The 24,458-nt window shown below is 45.9% G+C and overlaps 1 protein-coding gene and 1 long non-coding RNA gene across 4 annotated transcripts in view; one reads left to right on the top strand and one right to left on the bottom strand.

Moving 5' to 3' along the window:
* The window catches only part of ASTN2 (astrotactin 2), an 834,050-nt gene that overhangs the window by 705,335 nt on the left and 104,257 nt on the right, over window positions 1-24,458 (top strand). The gene's annotated exons all lie outside the window — the stretch shown is intronic.
* Window positions 7,923-13,956, bottom strand: LOC119232547 (uncharacterized). Its single transcript, XR_005122147.2, has 3 exons — window positions 13,748-13,956; window positions 8,158-8,329; window positions 7,923-7,964 (listed from the first exon to the last, which is right to left on the bottom strand). It is a non-coding gene; the product is annotated as an uncharacterized LOC119232547 (long non-coding RNA).

Raw genomic sequence — 24,458 nt, 5'->3', positions numbered from 1 at the left:
GCCAGGGAGAGACCCACATGCATGGCAGACCTCTCCTCTCTCCCACTGCTCCCCTCAGCAGTGTTTTCGGTCCTTCTGCCTGTTCTGCTCCCCACTGTCTCTGGTGAATTCTCTCACCCTCCCGTGCCTCTGGCCTGTACTCCAGTGCTTGCATAAATAAAAAAAAAAAAATAAAAAAAAAAAAAAAAGAAAGAAAATCTTGAGAAGTAATAATCTAAAAGGAGAGAGGTTGGTGTCAAGAGACACACTGGACTTTTCAGAAGAGTGTGCATGTGCAACTAGGAGAGCAGTTATTCCAAACATTAAAAGAAGTGGTCAGAGTTCAAGTGGATGACATTGTCAATATATTGTTCATTCATTTATTCAATATTATTATTGAGGTTCTGTTAACTATCTCTTCAGCATGCTTGGCACTTTCAGTGCAATACTTCTTTAGTTGTTGTTGTATAGGACCTATCAGGTGGATTAAGATTGTGTCCACAAGGACTCTTTCACTCCTTCTACCTTTCTTAATGTAAACTGGTATGTTAGAGGCAACCTGTGGCTGCATCTCTTTCAATATGGTTGATGATGAAGCATTTAGTGGGGAGAGTTATCTTCCTGGGATTTAATTTTCAGTGAAGAGATATTTGCTAATTATGGAGATCAGTTGTATCACTTGTAAACTTCCTTCAGCCACCCCACTCTAGACCTCAATTCTCTAGACCTCAGTTTACCCACGTAAAGAAAAAGAGAAATTTATAGTACCAATTAATGTATGTTTCTTTATGTCTTCATTTCCTATATTGCAGAGAGATAATCTCTTTTCCTTTATTTATCTTGCCTAATTCTTTTTGATATGTCAGCCATCCATGTAAAAATGGACAATTCAGTCATTTGTCAAAAAACATTAAGATATGAATTATGTACATGAGATCTGTGCATTTTATTATATATAAATATTTATCAGTTAAATATCACTATAAGAAGATGCTAGAGAAGAACACTACCATTCATTGAGCCCTTTGGCGTGATAATATTGTTAAGCCATTAAATAGAAAGCACATCACTCCCTTTTATTGATGAATACCCTGCAGTTATGAGAGGCTAGGTAATATATCCAGGGTCAAATGGTGTCTGATTTTAACCCATCCTCATTCCAGAATCTACTGCAATGTTATAATTATATAGTTATATAGCTCCACCTTCTCCATGGTGCCAATCCTAAAAGCAATTACAACTCAGCGTTCTGAGATATCTTTGCTGCAGAAATCCTGGCATAGGCACCATCTTGTCTGTGGCTACCGCCCCCACTGTCTCTACTCAATGAATAAACTGAGACTTTCATTTCCCAAGGCTGTCAATTGACCTTATTTTATAAGTCCTAAATTTGCTGCTAAAGTGTTTTACAAGATATAACTAAACAAAAGCAAGTCTTTGAACAGAAGGTCACAGTTTTGGAAGGGAGTTTTTGGGTTTTAACACCATCTCTGGGCATTAACTTCATCTTAGGCAGAACTGGATTTTCCTCTGGGTTAGAGGGATGGGTTTGCACTGAACAGTATCATTTGGGATCCTGGAAAGCAGAGGGTGTATATTTTTTGGCATGGTGTCTGCCCAGTGCCTCATTCTTTAGTTGACTCTGGTTTCTGGGTGGAGTTTCAGTTTTGTAGTAAGGTTCTGGACCTAGGACAACAGTCTGGTCCGTTTCCCCTCAGGTCACTTTAAATGAAGGAAAAAACAAATAGGGTAACCTTTTCATAGAGTAGAGATGAAAATGAGATCCTTCAAATTCTTGTCTACATTGAACATGGAAGTCCAGTCACGGTAGAGTGGAACTCTGAGAGGAGATGCTGGAATGCTTCTCCAAAAGGGCCTGGGCATGGACATGTGCACCTCCTGTCTTTTAGTAATGCCTTGCTCTGTATAAAATCATTTTCATTCATTGTCTCATCAGTTGCTTCCAATAATCTTATAGTGTGAAGTATCATTGAACTCATTTTTCCAGATACGGAAACAGAGAGAATGAGATTTAACCCAAGTCATATGGTTATTATGAGGTTCAATCAGGACTTAACTAATAAACTAACAGGGACTCCTGCTCTTGTCCCCAGCCAGCCTACCCTTTAAGGACATGGAGTTAACATAGCCAGTCCTTTCTGCTGCACCTGGAAGTTTATGTCATTGTCCCAGTTGTATACACAGGAAAACCACAACTTGGGGATGGTGATGTGGATGGTCCAGTCACCAGTGGCATTCACCCCAGGTTGTCTAACCTCAAGTCCCTATCAGAGTCCTCTTAGTAACCCCCTACATGGAAAGAATGGCTACTCCCAAGACTGGCCTGAGGCTTGGGTGGTTTATAACTGTTTTGCTTTTTAACATTGTTGGTCGATTCTAAGAGAGCAACTCTCACTATCTCTTAATTAGTGCCTCCGGTAAACAAGCAGTTGCTGATGAATTAGCAGGATCTTTTATTTGAGGATGTATCTCTTTTCTGAACCCAAAGTCTCTGTGAAGATTTTTTTTTTTTTACCATAATGTTCTCATTCTTGAAAGCAGTCATTAATTAGACAAGCCCAAAGACTTCCTCAGAATGATCACTACCATTTACTGTATATGTCTGTCTGTCAAACACTGAATGAAGGACAGCAAATTTACCTTCTCAAATCCTTATAGCAATTTGTGTGTTATAAATTGTTATTCCCTTTTAAAAGAAGAGAAAATGGGGGGGGGTGGTAGGTGGTGGGAGATGTGGGGGTGGGTTGCAGCTCAGTCCAGAAGCCACTTGTCCAGTGCAGACCTGGAATTTGAATGAGATCTGTTAGAGTCCCTGTCCTTTCTGGTATGTCAAACTGTCTTTCAGTTACTTAAACATTGTTGATAGATGTTGGAAAATACTTTAGATATTATCCAATTCAACTTCCTACCAACTTACCTTTTAACGACGTGGAAATTAAGGCCCAGAGTAGGAAGGGATGTTTCATTAAAAGTTTTCTTCCCACATTCTACGTTAGCCTAAGCAGGTCAGTTTTAGAGACTAATACTTTCCTCTAGGATTCCTTAGACCTGGGTGTACAGGTCATCATTGATACCAGGCCAGCAGTCCTGACTCTACCTGGAGATGACCCAGGGCTTTAGAACAGTTAAGAAGAACTATTTCACCTCCGGGGCTCTCCTGAAGCTTGGACCTTGCCTCCAGCATTGTTTTGGGTGACGAGAGCACTGAGTTCCACAGCACTCAAATTTCCCTGGACAATTCCCTGTAATGAAGGACCCACCCATCCTCTGTCTGCTCCTCTCCTCCTTCCTAGACAGAATCCTAGCAACCGGGTTATGCACATTAATTTTGTTTGGAGAGGGTAAGATTTTCCCTCCTTTTAGCTGGGTGATTGAGCCTTTGTGAGCTCACAGATCTAATCTTGAGATGCAGGTGGGTTAAATGTAGTTCCTGAGACATGATAGGAAATCGTGTTTTGCAGAGTTTGGGTTAGAGAGAGTGATTGCACCGTTTTCTCAGTCAGAGGCCTCATTTGAGGGCAGACGAGTGTTTCTCCCACACAGATGGGCTCCTCTAGCTCTGGAACAGCCCATGGGTGACTCTCTCTGAGGTAAACACACAAGACAGCAGAGAGAAGCTGGGGAGCCTGCATCCGCCTCCACTCTGCACTCCTTTTCCCTGAGGCCATATATTCCTGGCCATTTCAGACGCAGGGTTTATGAATGAGTATGGTCATGCAGGAGTTCAGGATAGCAGTTTTCTGACTTCAGTTAAGCTACCAACTTTCTCTGCAGCCTTTGGAAAGCTATGTCTTCTTTCAGGGTCTGTTTCTCCATCTGAGAAAAAACAATGTTTAAGAATTGATGTCTGTACCATCTCTACCATCTCCTTTTAAGAGCAAGTCCTCAGGACCATGAAGGAGGATTCAATCTAATGGACACATGTGTCAAATGTCTACAGTGTGTTAGGAACTGGGCAAAGTGCTGGAAAGTTGTTGGTGAACCAGAATACGTTTTGCCTTCTTAAAATTTGAGGTTGAATGGGGAAGTGAGACCACCAGTAATTGACACTTAGTGACTCCTGTGGAGGGACAGCATGGCCTTCTGTGGTGGTATAGAGCAAGACGATATAACCTGGATAGCATGGAAAACCTAATTTGGAGTCAAACAATTTATTTTCAGGATCAGAGAAAGTTCTTTCTTTAGAAGCAGACATTTCTGCATGATTTGGAGGACAGAGTACAGCCTGAATCCTCAAGTCAGGGCATGGGGCCCTGCATCCCTATAGACTTACTGGACTGAAAGCATTTGGTGGGGAGGCCCTGCATCTAGAGGGGCTGGATCAGTATAAGTTTCCCAGAATACCTAATTCTATATCAGTTTGATAATTGGATTAACATCCATCAGCTCCAGGAGAGCAGGGGCTAAGTCTTTGCATTCTAGTGCAGCGGGGTGTGGTGCCTGAGTCTAGCACAGTGTCTGGCTAGACAGGGTTCAAACTTAACAAGTGCTGCTGAAATAAATGTGGTTGAGAGGAGATGGACAGGAGTCAGATCACAGAGCATTACAAAACAGGCTAAGCCCATTGCAACTTCATCCAGCAGGCAAAGGAGAATGCTTTCGAGGAGGCTAGTAAGTACCATCGGAGTAGCACTTTAGAAAGAAACTTTTCTAAACCTTCTGCCCATGGATGCTTCTTTCTTTCTTTTTTTTAAGATTTATTTATTTATTTATACAAGCACAGGATATAGTCAGAAGTGCGGGAGGGTGAGAGAATTCATCAGAGCAGGAAGCAGAACAGGCAGACTGATGAAGTACGCTGCCGAGGGGAGCAGTGGGTGCAGCAGGAGAGATCTGCGCACCATGTGGGACCCTCGCTGGTGGCCAGGGATCGAACTGGCACTGCAGAGGCTGTGGGCAGCTTTGCAGCCCAGCACTCAACTGCTGCGCCACCAGGTAGGCCCTAGATTCTTCTTTTTTTTAGCCAAACTCTGAGCTCCCTGATGGCTCTTTTCTCATGCTTTCTTGTGTCCAGCACAGTTCCATGCTCAGAGAAAGTGCTCAGGGCACATTTGTAGCATGAATAAATGGATGAATGAGCAAAGGGATAACAATGGCTGGGCAGAGAATGTTGTGTCCAACACAGCTTGGAACCAGTTGGCCTGATTTTCAAAATTTCCATTATATATTTATTAGACGTGTGGCACTGAGCATAACACTCAATGATTTTTCCTCTTATTTTATCTCTGAACTGTAGACATTGGTGAGTGGCATCTCGTGAGTGCTTGATAAATATCAGCCACTGCTATTTGTATCCTTTCTTTCACAGGGGAAGGATACATGATTTTCTAGGAAAGCTATAAAGGAGAATCCCTGCGCCCCCTCCCTCATTCTTGGCATAGTTTGTAGCAAAGTCCTGAAAACCTGAGCTGCCAGAGCCCATGGAAATCACCCAATGCAACCCCTTCATTGCAGAGATGAAAGGATCGAGCCCTAGAGAGTGGAAGTGCCTGATCCCAGGTCCTGCAGCAAGTCAGAGGCAGAACTGGGACTTGTGCCCAGTTCTCTGGTTCATTACTCTTCATTCATGTCTGGACAGTGCAGTTATCAATGAAATGGACCTTATGATTTTCAGTCTTCTAGAAATGGAGTGGAGCTATAGGTCCTTAGACATTCTCAAGGTCAAATAAAATTTTCTTTTGTGTAGCACATGGCCTTGCCCACTACATTCCTTTTGCCCAAAAGTTGTTGTGATAGGTGTTTTTGTTTTCTTGGGAGGGAGATGAGTAGTCAGAAGAAGTGAAATTGGTGAAAATAAAGACAAGGTTCACATCAGAGACTACTCTTCCTATAGCCGTATTGTCTTAATAAACTAAAACTCCAAGGCACCTCACCCCAGTCTATGAATGGACCCAGAGACTGTAATAGACTATAAGTAAGCTGAGTAAGAAGAGCAGAGCAGGTAAAAGAAGATAGTCACCACCGAGTCACATAGAACTCGGGTCAGCGCGTGCTCAGAGACCCTCTCACTCAACTTTCCTCTTTGGCACAGAGATGGGGCAAAATGGGCTCAGATCACACATTGTCGGTGCAAAGATAAAAATTAGCTGGACCTGGGCTTGGATCAAATATAGAAGGTGACCGAAAAATGAGGTCAAGGGTGATATGTACACAGATGAGGCTGTTCTCCTCTGGCAAGTGGAGAGTCCCAAGTTCAGTTTTAGATGTGTTGAACCTCTGAGGTACTTGGAACATTCAAGTAAAGATGTGGCAAGACCATTGGTGATGAGGACCAAAACCAAGGTGGGAAATGTGGCTGAGCCACACAGAGAGTTGTCAGTTGAAGGGTGAAACGATGCACGTGGACAGATCGTCTGGATAAAGTCAGTTGACTGAGAGAAGTGGACTTGAGACTGAGCCTCAAGCAACTCTGGCTCAACTGATTTCCAGATAAATGACCCCGTGCCTGCAAAAGCTACTAAGCGAGTGCAACATGATGGGGCAAGAGTGAGGCGTGAGGGGAGAGCATTGGGCAGACAGGGAAAGGGACCTTCAGGGAGTTTCAGAGAGTGGTCCATGGTTCATTCAAGAGTTGCTCAGACTCACTCTGTGGTAAATGGCAGATCCAGGTCTGTGATTCCAAAAGCCATTCTCCTTCCAACATGCTGTGCTGCGACCCAGCTGTGAGACAGACTGGATGGTAAAATGTCCTTGATTGCAAGCAGACTGTCCTCTCCCTCCCTGACTCTCTGTCTCCCTAGACCCCAAATGCCCTCAGAAAATACTGAGGTTTAACGGAAGGAAGGTCAACCAGAACTTGAAACTCACTCTGAGAACACTAAGGCCCCTTTCTGCCAAACTTTCTCCCCACCCCCCTTCCCCAGGGAAAGGAGTCCAACAAAACTTCAATTCACTTGTAATTGCTCCACTCCCAGAATTAGAAGGATTCTTTTTGTTGTTGGTCTCCTTCTAACACCCTCAACTGATGCTTTTACAAAACTGTTATTTTAGGGCTGTTTGGACTTGTTTTCTACATAGCTCTTGTTTTCTATTATTTCTCCCTTTTTCCAGGGTTCAGACTAATTAAAGGAAGTGTAAATCACACCTCGTTTGCACAAAATACCTTTCATGAGGTCTGGAAGCAATTTAGCTTCTGTTTGCCAAAGATCTTTAGGAAAGAAAAAAAAATTCCCCTTAGTTTAAAAAAGATTAATTTCTTGGTGCCAAAAAAACCCATTAAGTGCACCTCCCATTTCTGGGATCTTTTATGGTTTTCATGTGAAAATGGCAGCCAGGGAGAAAAGAGAGGGAAGACCAGGCTGGCTCTGCAATGACGTCTGGCCATCCCTGTGCCACCAGCTTTGCTGTGCGGCAGCCCAGAGAAGTTTCAGAGCAAAGCCTGGCCTCGCGGGCATCCAGGATGAATACAGGACCCACCCCTGGCTGTTTCCTGCTTCCCTTCCCCTGGCCCAAACGCCTTGTTTCTCCTTGATCTGGAATGATGCTTATCAGCAAGACTCCAGAGAAGAGGACAGAATGAATCATCCCTTTTGGCTGCCTTTTAAAGAGGGGTCTTTAAAGACCTCCCCACTTTAGTCCCTCTGGCCCCCTCTCCCCACTCTCCTCTGCCTCTTTTGCCCTGTCTGTTCACCTTCGCTGAGAAATGAAACAAGTCCCTGCATTTCCTCTGAGGTACTAATGTCCCAGAATGTGGAACCTCAGAGGGCTCCCAGTTGCCTACTGAGGTCCTCACCTTACAGATGGGGGCACTTGGGGGAGGCATCACACCTGTGGACGCACACCTGTGGTCCAGCTGAGCTCAGGTGAGTTAGCTCCACAGCAAGACTTCATCCCCAGCACCCTTTCCACTCCTCCTTAACATGGGACTCTCTGACAGTGAGGTTTCCGACAGCAAGAAGGTGAGGGAGCAGGCTGCTCCCGAATCACGCCTCAAGGATGCTCACATCGATTGCTGCTCATAAAATCTGTCATGGGAAGAGAGAAACGAGTGAGGGCGACAATGGATGAGAGGTGGTAGATGGCCATTGGGAGAGGGGAACTTTTGGGACAGGTAGATTCTGCACTTAGCTCCTTCCATTTTTACCCTGGTGACAATGGTCAAGTCACTTCATCTTTGGGGGAATTCTTACTGCTTCTATCAAGCAGGGGTGATAGTACCTGTCTCCTAGGATAGTTGGGACAATTGGAGGAGCTCGCGGGTAGAGCAGAGTAAGGGGGCAGGAAATGAGGCCTTGGTTTTTCCAGGTGCCTTCCTTCTTGAACGTGAATCAAAGCCTGTGTCTGTGGCCACTTCTTGGCCTCTCCTTCTTCCAAGTGTGGAATTTACTTCCTAAGGAAATAAGTAAATAATAATACAAAGATATTTGGAACTTGTTAAAGCATGAAATTTCCAGTCTGCTTTTCTGCTGATCCGAACCTTCTGTAATTCTTCGGAAGGGAGAAAGCGCTGTGGACAAAAATAACTTGATCCAAGGATGTATTACATACTATATTTCCTCAGTCAGTGTTTTTTCCATTTGAAAAATCCCACTTAATGTTGGTGGGAGGTAGGATGAGGGGAAGAAAAAGCAATGGTTTTTCAAGATCAGCGTGATAGAGAAGGCTTTGGATTCAAATCTTAATTCTGCTCCTTCCTATTTACATGATCATAGACAATTGTCTTCTGTTTTTCTGATTTGCTAATTTTAAAATAAAAATCATAAAAAGTATATCTGGAGAATTAACAATGTCCTCATGCTGTTAAATAACAGAAATGAGTGAGAGAGAGAATTCTAGAAGGATGATGTGAGCCGCTCCAGCAATGCTCATCAGAGTCAGAAGACAGGACTTTAATGGTTTAACAATGACCAGAACTTACTTTTCTGAGCCTCAATTTCCCAAAAATAGTTATTTTATCACTGTCGTCCCTGAGAGCACTGGCTCATCATCACTCTTCTGGGCTGTTGTGATATTTAATACTCTTCCCGCCTTGCTCTGTCCTTCCCCTGTTACCTGCCCTGTTAGCAGCTGATTTTTCACTTTGCAGGCAGAGGGAGAATCCTAAAACCCATTCTTTTGCTTTCTCTTTTGCTTTCAGAAGAAGGCCAAAGTATGGCTTCTAAGATTCTCCCAAGTCTCATCCCTCTTGTCTCTCCAGCCCCATCTCCCCCCTCCCCTGGCCCTGCCGGATCCCCTCGCCTCTGGCCACTGAACTGTAATTCCTCTGCTGACATGCCCTTGCTCATCCACTTCAACTTGAGACTATCCTAGGAGCTTGGCCAAGAATCCCCCCACCGCAATTACTGGATTTATAACTTAGGTTAAGTGACGTAGCCTCACTGAGCCCCACATTGTTCACCTGTAAGTTGGGGGTGCTAATGGTCCCTGCACAGGGTCAAAGGAGCCATTAAATAAGACAGCAAAGGGGCCTGACCTGCTTGGGCACCTGCACACACTAAGTACTTTTCATGGGGTCAGTCCTTCCTCTTGACATTCTCTTCACTTGCCTCCTGGACACCACCTCAGACTTGTTCTCACATAGGCCTTTGCTGGGTTTTCCCTCTCTGGACTGTGGGTTCCTTGAGAGTCCTGTGCTTCTGTGCTTGGGTTCTAGTTCACATGGAGCTCCCGCGCCCAGCATGTGCGCCACCGCAGATGAGCGCGTCGAGCTCAGCGCCTCACCTGTAACATGGGCTTCCTGACAAGCATCCTCCTCGTGAGACGGTGGTTAGGATTAAGTCGGAAAACGCACTTGAGCACACAGCTGGCACAGAGAAAGAACCCAAATGACGTGTGTTGTTGTTGTCTCTGTATCCCTAGTGCCTGGCCCCAAGCAGATTAAATGATCATTGAAAGGATGAAAGTGCTTTATAAGCAAGGGGAGTGTGGGATGAGTTTCCTGATGGTTTTCAAAGGACAGTTGGTAACAGATCTAGGGTGAGACTGGCTTTGTGTTATGATGGGATCAGGCCAGGGCACTCCTGTTCCCTAGAGCCCTGCTCTCACCCTCTTTTGTGTGAGACCTGGGAAGGGGATGAGAAGGGGAGAGTGCCCAGTATTCATGGAGGGACAGGCACGGGCACAGGCACACGGAGAACCCACACCATGTGAGCAGGCGGGGCTGTCCTTGCCAAGGTGCCCTAATCCTGTCCCGAAGCACTTCCTGCATTCCTGTCCCAGCCTGGCATTCTCTTCTGCTTTCCTGCTGTCATGCCAACTGGCAGGGTCTTCTCTTCCTACCCTGGTCCCCTCTGAAGCCTCCCTCAATCATCTTGCCTTTTCAGAATCTGTCTGGAAGTTCTTTTCTGGCTAAAATACCGTGGGCTTGGGTGGTAGACCATCCTGAGTTGGAATTCCAGCTTCCTTCCTTACCACATTTGTAATTTGGTCCAATGACTCAATACCCCTGAGCCCCAGTTTCCTTGCCTGTAAAACAGACATTAATCCCCTTTCACAAGGGTTATAGGAAACGAGGCTGGTAGCACACCCAGTAAGTGTCTGACGGGAGCACGTGCTTCCCAGGGGGCTAGTTCCCCCTCCTCCTTTCAGTGTCTGCACTTGCACCCTCACCAGGATTCCACTCTTCGCCAGCCTCCTAAACCTTGGAGGTTGTTAGCTTCCTGTAACTGGGAGAGTTTAAGGGGAGGCCAAATGGTGCCCAAATATGGTTACAGGAGTTGGGCTCATGACCTTTGGGCTCTTCCAAACTATGACTCTGCTCCTCTGTAAAAGGCTTCCCAGGTTGAGAATGTCAGTGTGGAGACCAGGGGGCTGCCTGTTCCTTCCTCCATCTCCTCCCATGTCCCCTCCCTCTGCCGTCCCCTGAACTTCTTTCCTTCCAGCACAGCCAAGGCTGCCTTTTACATGGATGACACGCCCTCCTGATGCCTTCAGCTATCCTTCAGCAGCTCACGGGGGAAACAATCCACTTGCATACCCTGCCTCCTTCAGCACACATGCTGGTCTAGATGGGGAGGCACTTGGTCAGTATTTTGAGGGGGAAATGATTAAGGAATAAGTTTAAGGGACCATTTGCCAGAGCGAGCTTCACTCCCTCCCAAGCTTTCTGACTCTCTCTCAATGCCTTTCCTGGATGCACATTATTAGGAAACTCAGAGGTGTTTTTTCAACCTCAGTTCCAAGACCAATCTTAACAAACAGAACAAATATTTATTGATTTCCTACTGTGTGTCAAGCTAGGTACTTCCTGGGGATATGCCAACTGCTTTTCTTGACTTTTCTCTACCAGTCTATAGGTTTCAGGAGCCATTGAGACCCATAGATGCCATAAATACTTTGTGCCCTACCTTCTCCCCAATCTGCTCTCTCTTCAACCCTTGGCAGGGACATGTAACTCAGCTACACCAAAGCAGTTGCATCCCCCAAAACTGCTGGCTTACCTTTTTCATCTACTCACACCCTACCATCCTAGTGACTTTCTTCCTTTTTCACATAGTTTCTAGACTGCTTGGTTCTTTTAAACAGGAAGTTTATGTTTATATGATCATTAAAAAGTTAGTTTCATTTTGAAAAACAAGCCCAGGAAAGTGATCCTCTCCATAAGAAATGCAGTAGCTGGGCTGTGGCAATTAGAGGAAAAACAGATTGTCTTCACCAAAGCGGGAGTTTAAGAGGAGGACTCGCATGGTAAGGGTAGGATTTGGGTGAGAGGAAGGAAGGAGGCGGGGATTCCAGGGGCAAGTGCAAAAACTTGAAAATTGGAGCTTGCAAGTCACACACAGGGACACAAATGTAGTTTAGCTGGAGTGGATGCTGAAGAGAATCCAGCTTGAGTGTTAGATTGACGTCAGATGAGCAATGCCTGAATTCCAGGGGGCACTTGCCTTATACCAAGCAGAAAACTGCTGAGTTTTAATGTGCAAGGAATACCACCAGTAGGCTCGGGCTAGAGATAGAAAAACAAATGCTTGATGTATTGCATTTGTTGAGTGCTGAGACCTCTGCAGATGTGTTACAAAAGGGGCAGTATACAGAAACAGGCAAGCATTTTCACATTGACCTTGACTTCTTGGAAGAAGAAAAGGCCAATCCCCTTTTCATGAGGGAACTAAGTCTGTTGTCCTTCTCTGCTTTCCTAGCAGACTAACTCCAGGCATGGGTTCACCAGCACCTTCTGCAGGGATCCTGAGCTATTTGTTCAGCTTATCTCAAATGCTGGCAGCTTTCTGTTTGCATAGTTGCAGTAAGCTCACCCTTGGGATTTAGAACACAATTGAAGTGGGGTTGGATGGAGTGGGAGGCGGAAAGGGGGCAGTGATGTGCAGCCTGGGACCTGGTGCAGGTGTTTGAGTGTGCCACTTGCCGCCTTTGGATAAGGGGTTCTCCTAGCCCGGAAGGGCCTCCTTCCTCTCCTCCCTCCATCTAACTCAGAGAGTGACGAACTAGGGCCCATGGACTGGCTGCCTGTTTTGCAAATAAAGTTTTATTGGCACACAACCACATCCTGTCATTCATGCATTTTCTATGCCTTTTTTCCACACCCCAAAGGCAACATTGGCAACAAGGGTCATATGACTGACGTGCAAAACATACTTACTATAACCCTTAGAAAAGTTGATACACTTGTTCTAACTAATCCTTCTCCATCTTTCCTCTCTGCTCATCTCACCTTTGCATGATAACAGCACTTACCTAGCCAGGTTCTTGCAAGATGCAAAGAGATAAATTGAAATGAACCCACAAAAGCAAAAACAAACAAGAAACATGATTGTTATAGTGAGTGGGAATTTAGTAATTGAATTCTGCCCCTCAGTCTTGCTTTCCCATTTAGGATTTCCTCCCATACAATTCAGGGAGTGAGGAAAAAAAAATTGCTAGTGTCAGTATATTAGGGAAAAACACTGTGTGTATTCTCCTAATTTCTCATAAATTCCTGAGACATTGTAATAAGGCTCGGAGGTATCTTGTGAGAAAGAAATTGCTATGGTCTTGTAAGCAGAAATGTTCTAAAAAGCACTTCAGACCATTTGGGCCAGGCGGTCCTTGGGTCCTCCCACAGCCCTCTAGTGCTGAGTTTACCGAAACAGCTACTGCTTATCAACCTCTTCTTTATCACCACCAGCAGAGGAATGTAATGAAAATACATGCCTTTGCATAAAATGATGCCTTTTAGTTCTGTTTCTTCTGAAAGTCAAGAAGTTGTAAATGTGTCTGTCTCCAGATCCCAGGGATCTTTGCTACAAAGGCTAGTAAGATTTCTGCATTGGGGGCCGAGCAGGTGACTTTGAATTGCAGGGCAGAGACATCAGCAGCCCTGCACCCATCTGCTCTTCCTTTCCTTCCACCAAACGAAACCCTTTTGCAAGAGTGTCTTTGACCTCCCGAGGTTCAACCCACTGTTCATCATGCACAGTTGACCCCTCCCTCTTTCTGGGACTGAACTCTTGGGTCTCTACCTTGGGTCCCTGTGGCAAGGGTGAAATTGCATCCTTGGGAAATTATTCTCCGGGGCGGGGAGGGGGGGGGGTAAGAGAGAAGGGAGCATGAAGTCATTTGTAAGTGTAAGTGTGGCTGGGTGTTGAGATTCTAACACGTTTGAATCTGAATTGGGAGTCACTGCCCATTTTACCAGCAGGGAAGGCACACACTTTACAGACCCATTTCTGAGGACCCAGACCTTAGGTGGTCAGAGGGCATCTACTCAGAGGGCACCTGGTGTGTACCCAGTGACTCAGTGCCCTCTGTAACATTTTTCGTTTGTTTGTTTGTTCTCAAAGCTGCTTGTGTTTTCCCCTTCTGAGGTTCTTACCAAAGAGCCTGGAATTCTCAGGGGTGAACTGGAAAGGGGAGTGTGCGCCTAGGAGACTTTCAGGTGCTTGGCCTCCATGGCCGACAGAGGGCGCTCCCACACCGCACAAGGCTGGGCCTGCTGGCTCCGGGCAGGCCCCTGGAGAAGGTGGCCAGCTGACCTTTCTCCAGGCTGTTCTCGGTTGCCAGAGCAGCGGAGGTGTCAGCTGAGAGCAGTCACAGCCCGGGGAGGAGCGGGGAGGGAGGGAGGCTGGGGCACCCGAAGGGGAGGAAGAACTGGCAGGGGAAACACAGACACACATTTCAGAAACAGGGACGCAGGGAAACCCGCGGCACGTTGTAGCCATAAACAACAACATGCAGCACAGCCCACGCAGACGCGGCGTCTGACCCAGGGGGGCGTTAAAAATCACGCAGAATGCAAAGGCACACCCCGCGACCACCCGTCCCGCAGACACTGCGACGCGGTCATCACGCCCAGCAGAGCAGCAACAAAGACAACACCCAGACTCACAGGCGTGGGGAAGCCCTCAGGGACCAAGCCACGTGCCATGTACAAAAGGCGGATAACAAAGACACCCATGGCACGTACACGGTGGGCCCGCGGCACGCACGGAGACAGCACCCCATGCACAACTCACACCCTCAGAGGCACCTCACAGACACGCAACAGAAGCACACGCGGCGCATAAACACAGCCGCCTCCCACAGGCAGGCTGGAAAGACACATGTGAGGGACCATATGCCGCGTCCACCCGCTCTGCACACGCGGGCTCACGTGACATGATGCCGCCCAGTCGCACAGCACACACCACACAGCGCTCGCACTCACTGGACGGGCACAGGTCCACGTGCATCAAAAGCACTTGGAATTCAGTAAATGTTTCTACAAAAGAAAAGAGAGGCCAGAAATGGGGTGAGCGGGGGGAGAGAGAGAGAGAGAGAGAGGGTTGAGAAAGAGGGAAAAGAGGACAGGGAAACAAAGGAGGGAGCGGAGCAGGCCCAGGGGAGCAGGGCTGGACACCGGATCTGGGACCAGGCTTGGCCTCTTCTCCACTCTCTAGGCCCCCAGTCACGGTCACTGTAGCAAAGAGCAGGCTGGTTTCGGGTGGCGCCCTTGGGGAGGCCACACAGACTTGGTGGCTACAGCCGAGGCAGATGGGGCCCCCGGGAGGGTGAGCCACCAGCTTGGGGCCAGAGCTTGGGCCTCGGTCTCAGCAGGGGCAGAGGCACAAAACCACAGCTTCCTCTCCCTGAGTCGCTACAGCTCCAGTGTGTGTCCAGGGAGACCTGTCCCGGCCCAGCCCATCACATTTAATCCTGATCTATGGGTTGCTTACGGTCCACAGTCTAACTTCCCCCAGGCAGCAAGTGTCGCAAAGAAACTGTTACCCAAATGCTCAGGATATATGCCATGCCCCTCCCCCCTCAGTATACTTTTTAAAAAAGAAAAGGGAAAACTTGAATGACCTTAGGAGGGCTCTTTTCCCTGCCCCCCCCCCCCCCCCATTGGAGACAGGATTGCTCAGGCTGGTAAAGGGCTCAGCAAAGCTTGCTTATTATGTAACCAAGCAAGTAAAACTCACTTCTTGGAGTCACAGGATTTTCAGTGAAATAGATTCAGATCGGCATATCTTCTCCAGCCACCATCGTGGTCCAGAACAATGCAGGAACCAGGGCAGAGAAATGACACCCACAGCCCACTTTGCAAAATATACAGTCTAATGAGGCTAGCACAACACACAGTACATTTTACAGACTGAAGTGCCAGGGGTCATGTAAATATATAGAATTTGGTTCATTTCACATTAATAAAGAGGGGGCCGGGGGGATGACCACTGCATGCACTTCGTGTACTGTGCTGGCCCCTGTCTATCCATTATCTTGGTCAGAGCTCAAAAACAAAGTGGAAAATAGGAATTAACAGCTCTGTGGTACAGCTGAAGAAACCCAGACGGAATATGTGAAGCCACCTGCCCAAGGCAGCAGGCCTAGGAAGTCCAGATTCAAACCAAGTCATCTGACTTCAAAGCCCCCTCCCTGTCTTTTCCACTCCATGGTAGCAATTAAGTGTTTCCTCTGGCCGTTCAAGTCTTGAGCAAGAGCCAGCCTAAAGGGAGAGAGACAGTCACAGCAGAGACTCTCAAGTTAGAGGTTGTGCAGGCAGGCTTTGGACTCTTCCACCAGTAAGAGGAAAGTTTAGGTCCAGAAGTTGCTGGTCATGTCCCTTGGGTCAGCGTCCTCCTTTTTCTGCTCCTGGGATCAAGTCTCGACTTTGGACAGATCCCAGAGATTGGGTGATGGCCTGAGTGTGATTCAGTCAGTCTTCAACTATAGCAACATGCAGGCTATTGTAGGGGTGGCATGTGGGTGTTAGGGATGGAGTGCTGCCTTCCTGGGTTTTTCTAGGTGTGGCCAGGTGGAGGGAAGAAGAAATGGCAGCGGTACCAGTAAGTCCCATTGTGGCTTGAGGCTGGAGAGATCAGAATTCTATCGTCCACTTTGCACATGCACACACATCTTTCTTTTCTGTACCACAAAGTGTTGGATGTGGGTGGTCAGTTAACAGCAGAGTTGGAAAGAACTTTTAGGATCATCTAGCCATTTACAGAAAGGAAAACTGAGATCCAGTAACATGCCTTAAAGTATTACTGCTGAGCTTTGATTAGTGAGCATAATAGCCAATAATAAGTACTCAACATCCTGCCAACACCATGGTAAGTGCTTTGCATGTGTTGTCTCATCAAATGTAGCAGCATCCTCAGAGGTAGGTGCTGTATTTGTCATTTTCACACATGCACAGACCAAGGCTTGGGGACAGGCAGTGCATGGCTTGGCCTGGCATGCAAGCCAGGCCTATCTGACTCCTAGCACTTACTCCCTGCTCTGATCTGTGGCCTCCGTGACCAACCTGGAGATGGACAGGAACAGTGATCCCCGACTTAGAGAGAAGAGGACTCAGGTCAGAGAAGAATAACATTATTTTTTTAAAGTCATGGAACCAGTGGTCAAGACTCAGAGGTCCTCACCTCTCATCTGCTTCCCTCCCTTCCGCCCTGGGGACCAGATGTGGCCCTATCACTTCTCTTTCTGGGTTGGTAAAGCAGTTGATGTCAGCAAAGGGTCAGCGATGGCCTCTTTGTCTAGAAAGGATCCTTCGGAACTTTGGAAAGTGGTATTGCCCCATGCCGGACTACTTCAGCACCAGGCACCCAGTTGTTAACTGTCTTCTTGTTGGCTCCTTTGGGGAGGGGAGGCCTCTACCCCTCAATGCCTCGAGTCTTACCTGGCTCAGTTTGGTCAAGCGTCTGCTCATCTTATGTGGTATTTGCTCTCTCTGTTTCAGGCCTGGTCCTATCAGAGGCAAGTACTCTGTGACAGATGTCTCTGAACCTCAGAGACCAGTCAATGGCCAGTGAATTAACCAGCCCAGAGCCTCCCACAAAGGCTATATGTATTAGGAATGGAGGCCTGGCTGATAAAGCCGGGAGACCGTAGTCTTGTTTATTCTGGTAGACTCTGTCTTGTACTCTGCAAGGGGATTATGCTGGAATTATCCAGCTGTGTCTGCTGAGATTTGGCTACAGACTCAGATTCCCAGGATGGGGAGGTCAATGGCTGTCTTTGTTCTCAAATATATTTAATTTTCTCCCTGGCTATTCTTGGTCTTCAGTCCACTTAGCATCGCCCAAACTCCTTCCATGTGGTGCGTTCACTGTGGGCTGGTCCATTGGTAGCGTCCTGGGCTGAAATTCTTAGCAGCCTGTTCCCAACAGGGAGGACACCTCAGGTTTTCCAACTACACAACAGATCTCAGATCATCCCTTTTTTACATTGTACATTTCCTAATCTCTGACCTCATTTAGGGAGGAGAAATGAAATAGCCTGGATCCCACATTTGGGCTGTTCATAGCGTCTAGCAGAGGATACTTAGACCTTGGTGACAAAGGGCCTGGCATGAAGTTTCAGCTCAATGCTTGGTAGCTGTTGAATTGCTTCTTTAAAATAGGGTAATAATAATGATGTGTAGGATCAACAGGAGATGTCACACACAGTAAAAGCTCCATGAATGTTAGCAACTACCTCTTTCATTATCATTATTAAAGGCACAGCCTCTCTGAGACTCAGTTTCCATATCTGTAACATGGAGACAGTAATTTTCACCTTGGCATTTGGCTGAGGGGGTATGAAATGAGAAAGTGCTTAGTATACACCTGGCAGGTAGTCACGGCTCACTAATCAATACTATGATCTTTATTTCCTCCCTCCCTTCCTTCCCTTCACTTTCCCTTCCCTTGATTGTCATGGTGAGATGGTTCCCACCACTATCAGAAGAGAACCACGTTTTATTCTGACTATACATGTCCTATTTAAACCACCTTGTATTGGTCTTGCTGTCTTTTGTCTTCTCTCATTCAGTCCATCTTTCACATCAAAAAATGTCATCCGAGGCCACACTGGTGTCACAAGCCTAATTTCTTAGCCTTGTCTAGTCTCAATTCCTCCTCCAGGGTCATCTCTCACTAATGCTGTTCTTTATCTCATGCTGAACCCATGTTGGATTTCTCACAAGCCCTTGAACCTTTCATGTGCATTCATGACTCTGGATCTTTACCTCAGGAGATTTTTCTATCTTTCCTATTCCACCCCATACCGGGCTTATTCAGGATGATCTGATCACTTATTTTATGGACTCTAGAAAAGTGAGAAACATTATAGACTCTTCATCGACTGCTTATCTTACTGCCATCACTGGCTGCAGTTTGGAGGGTGGGCTGGAAGGGTAAGATGGGGCAGGAAGTTAAGAAACGAAGGCTGGGGGTCTCCCTGATGGTGCAAGGGGTTAAGACACAATCTATGAAGCTGTCCGCAGCCACTGCAGCATGAATTTGATCCCTGGCCAGGGAGCTACCCACATGGTACAGCAGACCTCTCCTGACTCTCCTGCTGCTCCCCTCAGCAGTGTATTTCAGTCAATCTGCCTGTTCTGTTCCCCACTCTGTTTCTGGTGAATCCTCTTACCCCCGACCCCATACCTCTGGCCTATACCCCAGTTCTTGTATGCATAAATAAATCTTTAAAAAAAATGAAGGCTAAGTGGAAGGTGATGGGATAGGGAGTGTAGAGAAGGAAAGTCAAGAGGTGTAAGTGATAGCTACCACACAACTTGGTGGCTGTTTGATTTGGGAGATTATGAGAGTAGAGTGTCCACAGTGGTGGCCAGGTAGCAAGCTTACGTTATGCATACTTGTAACCAGCTGTCTCTCTAGTCCTTTACACTGTAGTTTTTGAACTCCAGTTTGTAACCCATTAGTCGATCATGAATTCATGTTAATGGATTGTGGCCAACATTTAAAAAAAATATGCATGTAATAAATCTACCCTTATCTTGTACATAGCAAGAACATTATTCATAAATCTTTGTTTCAAACAAATGTACATGCATGTGTATACTAGGTTGGGATGTAAAATATATGAATCAGTCAAAGTTTGAAAGACACTTTTCTAAGCTCTGACCACTTGTAGGGTAGAAATGTGTCTTATGCCTTTTTTTTAAAAAAACTTTTTTTTTTAAAGATTTATTTATTTATTTAGATAAGCACTGGGTACAGTCAGAAGTGCGGGAGGGTGAGAGAATTCACCAGAGCCAGAGCGGGGAGCAGAGCAGGCAGAAGGACCGAAGTACACTGCTGAGGGGAGCAGCGGGCGGCAGGAGAGGTCTGCGCGCCATGTGGGACCCTCCTCTGGTGGCCGGGGAGCAGCCGGGGATAGAACCAGCGCCACAGAGGCCGCGGGCAGCTTCGCAATCCAGCGCTCAACCGCTGCGCCACCGGGGAGGCCCAGAAATGTGTCTTATGCCTCTTAAGCCAAGGAATTTTAGAATTGTGGGAGGCCTTTGAGTCTACATGGTTTAAAAGTTTTGTGCCCTTAAGTACTCCTGCTCACACCTCTTTCTATATGAAAATGATGCTCAAAGAGGGTAAGTGATTTCTCCAAGATCAGATAATTCTCATAATAGCCTTTGCAATACCTTGTTTGATTAAGAGAATGGGTGGATCAATGTATGCCTTTATACCTGGTTGAGTATAGCTTATGAATTAATGTAGCAGCAATACATGAGTAATAAAGAGTTGAGTTCATGAATTAATGCCTAAATCATATATAACTGTATGGAAAACTGGGTGTATGAATTGACATAGGAAGGAAAGAAAGGAGGGGGGCATAAGAAAGAGGGGAAGTGAGGGGGAGAAGATGAGAAACAGGGAGAAAGGAAACTCAGATTTCCTCACAAACACTATGAATCTGTAGACTTCCAGCCAAGAAGTGAAGTATTTCTGAATGACCCCAGGCAGGGGACCACAGCTAGCTGAAATTAATCATGTGGCCAACACAGAGATCAGCCAAACTTGACCGAGTGACGATGGCCTTGCAGTAGACTTTGTTACGCACTAGTTTATAGGGTGAGCTATTAACTGGCCCAGCATGGGGGTAGTCAGGCGCCTGACATCAGAGAATGAATGAGGTGTTTGGGGTGGGGAGAGATGGGCTCTTTTCCCCAGCTCTGGTGTGCTGAATCATCCCCAGCCCCGAGGGCTGCCATGCTATTATTCATCGGTCCCATGACCAGGAACCAACCAGATCCAAGCACTCTGGGCTATCTCAGAAAGCTGGAGTTCAAGGTAGCAGGGCATTAGAGTGAAGAGCAAGAACCCAAAGAGCCACCTAAGATCACTCAAAGTTAGCCAAGCTTAAGTCATTTTAACTATTTGACAAGATCAGGCACATACAAGGTGGGATCGTCTTGTATCATTTTAGCTATTTGAATCAGCTTTAGGTTTTCATCTCCATTTCTCTGCTTCTTTGCTGTGTGATATTGGTTAAGTTGCTTTGCCTTTCTGAGCCTATTCACCTATAAAGTGAACATAATATTGGTCTTAGGATCCACGCACATTGTGAAGATTTTATGCTAAATATTTCTCTCCCCTTCCCTTCTTTCTCCTTCAAATTTCACCACCCTTTCTTTCACTTACGGATTTAACAAATACTGAATGACTTCATTCATATATAAACTACAGAGAAAACAATCAACAGAACAAAAACGAAGGAAGTGAGAAAACTCAAGCAAAATAAACCCTAGAAGTACAACTGCGGAATCAAGGCAGGGGAAGGCAAGGCTGGTAAAAATGGTAGGAGGGTAAAGGACTATGGTACCTGAATGGTGGGGGTGGGGTGGTAACATACATCAATGAAGTATGAACCTGTTCCCTAAATTATATTTGAATGTTACCTCAATAAAGGTAACTGTTGAGTGCCCACTGTATACCAGGCACTAGGTGCAGTGAGCCTGGAGGCAGAACTCCTTTCCTTCATAGAGCCAAGACCCTGGAGGGCAGGGGCTGGTCACAGCGTTACATAACTCCAAGGGCACCACTCACACATCTCTAAGGGATGAGTCTACTAAAAGGAGGAGACAGGAAATTGGGGGAAAATATATAGTTTATCAAATAGTGATAGGTAATATAGAAGAAAAGAAAACTGGGGGAAATGTTAGCAATGGGGCCACATAATCTGAAATAAGTTGGTCAGCCATTGAGCAAAGCCCTAAAGGGGAGGACAGACATGGAGGGAGAGTGTCCTTGGCAGAGGAGACAGAGCAAGTACAAAGGGCCTGTGGTGACAGCTTGCTGCTATATTTGAGGAATGACTAAAGAACCATTATTCAAAATATTCTATTTCAAAGTCCTTTCCCTTTCAGAAAGCTGAGAGCATTCTTTTTGTTTTTAAGATTTATTTATTTATGCATACAAAAACTGGGGTGCAGGCCAGAGAGGACTCACCAGAGACAGAGTGGGGAACTGAACAGGCAGATCTGTTGAAATACACTGCTGAGGGAAGCAGTGGGTGAAATAGGAGAGGTCTGCTGCACCATGTGGGTAGCTCCCTGGCCTGCTGGGGATCAAACTTGTGCTAAAGAAGCCGCGGATAGCTTCACAGTGCTGTGCCTAAGCCCCTGTGCCACCAGGGAAGCGCAGCTGCTGAGCACATTCTTAGGATGCCTCACTCCCTTTTCTTGGGCATCTGGGCAGAGGAATTGCCCTGAGATGATCTGCATATATCTGTCCTCCCCCTGCAGAATGCAAGTTCCAGGAGATACAACCTCACCCCTCTTCTGATCACCTCTGGTACCAAATAGACACTAAATGGATATCTAACACATTATTAGAGGAACACATAAACCTCTGAAATTTCCTTATCACATCTGTTTAGTCAGTGCTCCCTCATTCTTTGTCCTTCAAGTTCCTGTATAAATCTTGCATTCTCCCAGAAACATTCTTTACATCATCAAGGTCATGCTCACCTCTGTCTGACCTGATCTCTGAAGTCTACACAGAAGAACATCAGTCCTATGGGATTATAATTTGTGAGCCATAGCACATGGAAAGAGTTCTGGGATCAATTATTTTGGGAAATTGTTGGTTAATCAAATCTAAGTAGAGTTTCTTTAGTCAATGATTTTTCAAAAGCTTCAGTGAGATAGCAGGATGGTTAGGGAATGTTTCCTAAATGTACTTGACTATTTGGGTACCTTCCAAAGGAGCAGGCTAACCTATCTCAGAAAATACTGGATTAATGCATGACTGTCTCCTAACTTCTGGAATATTCTTTGATTTAACCTCAGTCAACCTCTGTCACTCTAGCTTCATGGCCCAGGGCAGCCACCTTGGTTTTGGTTTATACCTCCCTCTTGTCTGATGTGAAAAAGGCTGCTTGGGAAAGAGGAAAGACCTCAGACTTTAAATTGTTCTGGACCAGTCAGGCTCTCCAAATGAAATAGAAAGAGTCACAGTGATGAACTGGAAAAAGTCAAGGGAATGAAAGGGGGACACCTATGACCTGGGCCTGTGGGAGCAGATAGGGCTTGGGATTTTTCCTCTTTACCCTCCATAGCCACCTTTTCAAGTAGTCTCAACAATAATTGTTTGGCAGTTCAGCTCATGCTGTAAAAATCAAATTAGTGGTGGTATGTAACGGATGCAGCTTGATAGCCATAGGGACAGGATGTTTATCTCCACCCCTGGGGCTTGTGGGAGATGCCAACCAATCCCTCCAGATTTTGACAAGGAGACTCTTGTTCTTTCTCAGTCTCATTTTGTCAGTATCTCTCTCCAAGTTTTGCTGTTTGTGTTTTTCTCTTGGTGGTCTCCTTTGTCTTTTAAATTTAGAATAGCTTTCTAATCTGGAACCTGATGATCCAGCTAAACTTTAGAAGTAGAAGGTGATGCCTGGAACAGTGAAGAGACGGAAAAAGGCAACTGATCGCACCTCAACTAATTTTAGTTTACTTCAATTCAATTTAGGCCAATAAACATTTCTTGAACTTCCACCTGGGCATCGGGGAGACCAAGATGAATAAGTCATGGCCATTATTCACAGGGACGCTCCTGTTTGGGAGGGGAGACAGAGAAAGGTGACTGAATGCTTCATGATGCACACTGATTAGGGGGTGGCAGGTGAGAGGTGACCCTCCCGGGATATTTGGAGGATTTGTACTTGTGAAGTGAGTTTGTGTTTGAAGCAGGGACATACATTTTTTAAGTGTATTGGTTTTTAACCTGTGTGATGTTTCCAGACTTATTTTTCCCAGCTCTCCCAGTTTCATTTTTATAAACAGCCCAGGGTCCACCTAGCTACCTCTGTGTCAGCCCTCCTAGCACACACACATATTGTTCTTTGCCTCTGTGCTACCTCTTCCTTCTCCTCCACCTGTGAAACACCAGTTGTGATTCCTAGTTGAAATAATTTTTACTTTCTCTGAGATTTTTTTTTTTACTGTCTTCCTTTGCTGCTTCCCATTCAGGCCCAAATATGAACATGTAAGTTTTGTGCCTCGAAAACAACCCAAGTTTCCATCAGTGAGTAAATGGTTAGAAAAAAATGTTTCTCTCTCTCTCTCTCTCTCTCTTTCTCTCTCTCTTTCTCTCTCTCTCTCTCATACACACACACACACACCCCCACACACACACACAGAGACAGAGAGAGAGAGAGAAATATTTCAGCCATACAAACAAAATCCTACCATTTGTGACATCAATCAATCTTAAAGGCATTATGATAGTGAGATAAGTCAGACAGAGAAAGACATAATACAATATGTTGTCACTTACATGTGGAATACAAAAAGCACTGAACTCAAGGAGATAGAGAAGAATTTGGTGGGTGCCAGGGGCTGGAGGGGTGGGGGCTGCCATGGGGAGGTGCTGGTCAAAGATTTCAAACTTCTAGCTATAAGATGAATAAGTTGGGGATCTAATGTGTAGTGTGACAGCTGTAATTAGCAATACTGTATTATATCTGGAAAGTCGGTAAGAGGATTTTGAAAGTTACCACACACGAGAGGACGGAGTCATTACCTAACCTTATTGTGATAACCCCCTTGCAATGTATGCACGGATCAGATCATCGCCTCCCACACCATAAACTCACATATGCTGCAGGTCAACAATATCTCAATAAAGCTGAGAGAAGTGGAGAAAAATGTTTAGTAACTAGTCCCAGGAATTTTAAGTTACACAACAACAAAAAATGCATCATAATAGCACACCAGTTCACCGAGATTTCAAAAAGTTCTGTGCCTCTAGCATAGTGTCTTTATCCTGGATTATTTCAAAAACATTTATTGACTGCCTCTCAAGTCCCAGAGACACTCTGCT

The sequence above is a fragment of the Talpa occidentalis genome, unplaced genomic scaffold (genome assembly GCF_014898055.3).
Source record: "Talpa occidentalis isolate TD23 unplaced genomic scaffold, MPIMG_talOcc4v2.1 talOcc4.7, whole genome shotgun sequence".
Lineage (NCBI taxonomy): Eukaryota > Metazoa > Chordata > Mammalia > Eulipotyphla > Talpidae > Talpa > Talpa occidentalis.
The sequence above is the reverse complement of the archived record's forward strand: the minus strand, read 5'-3'. Positions and strand labels throughout refer to the sequence as shown.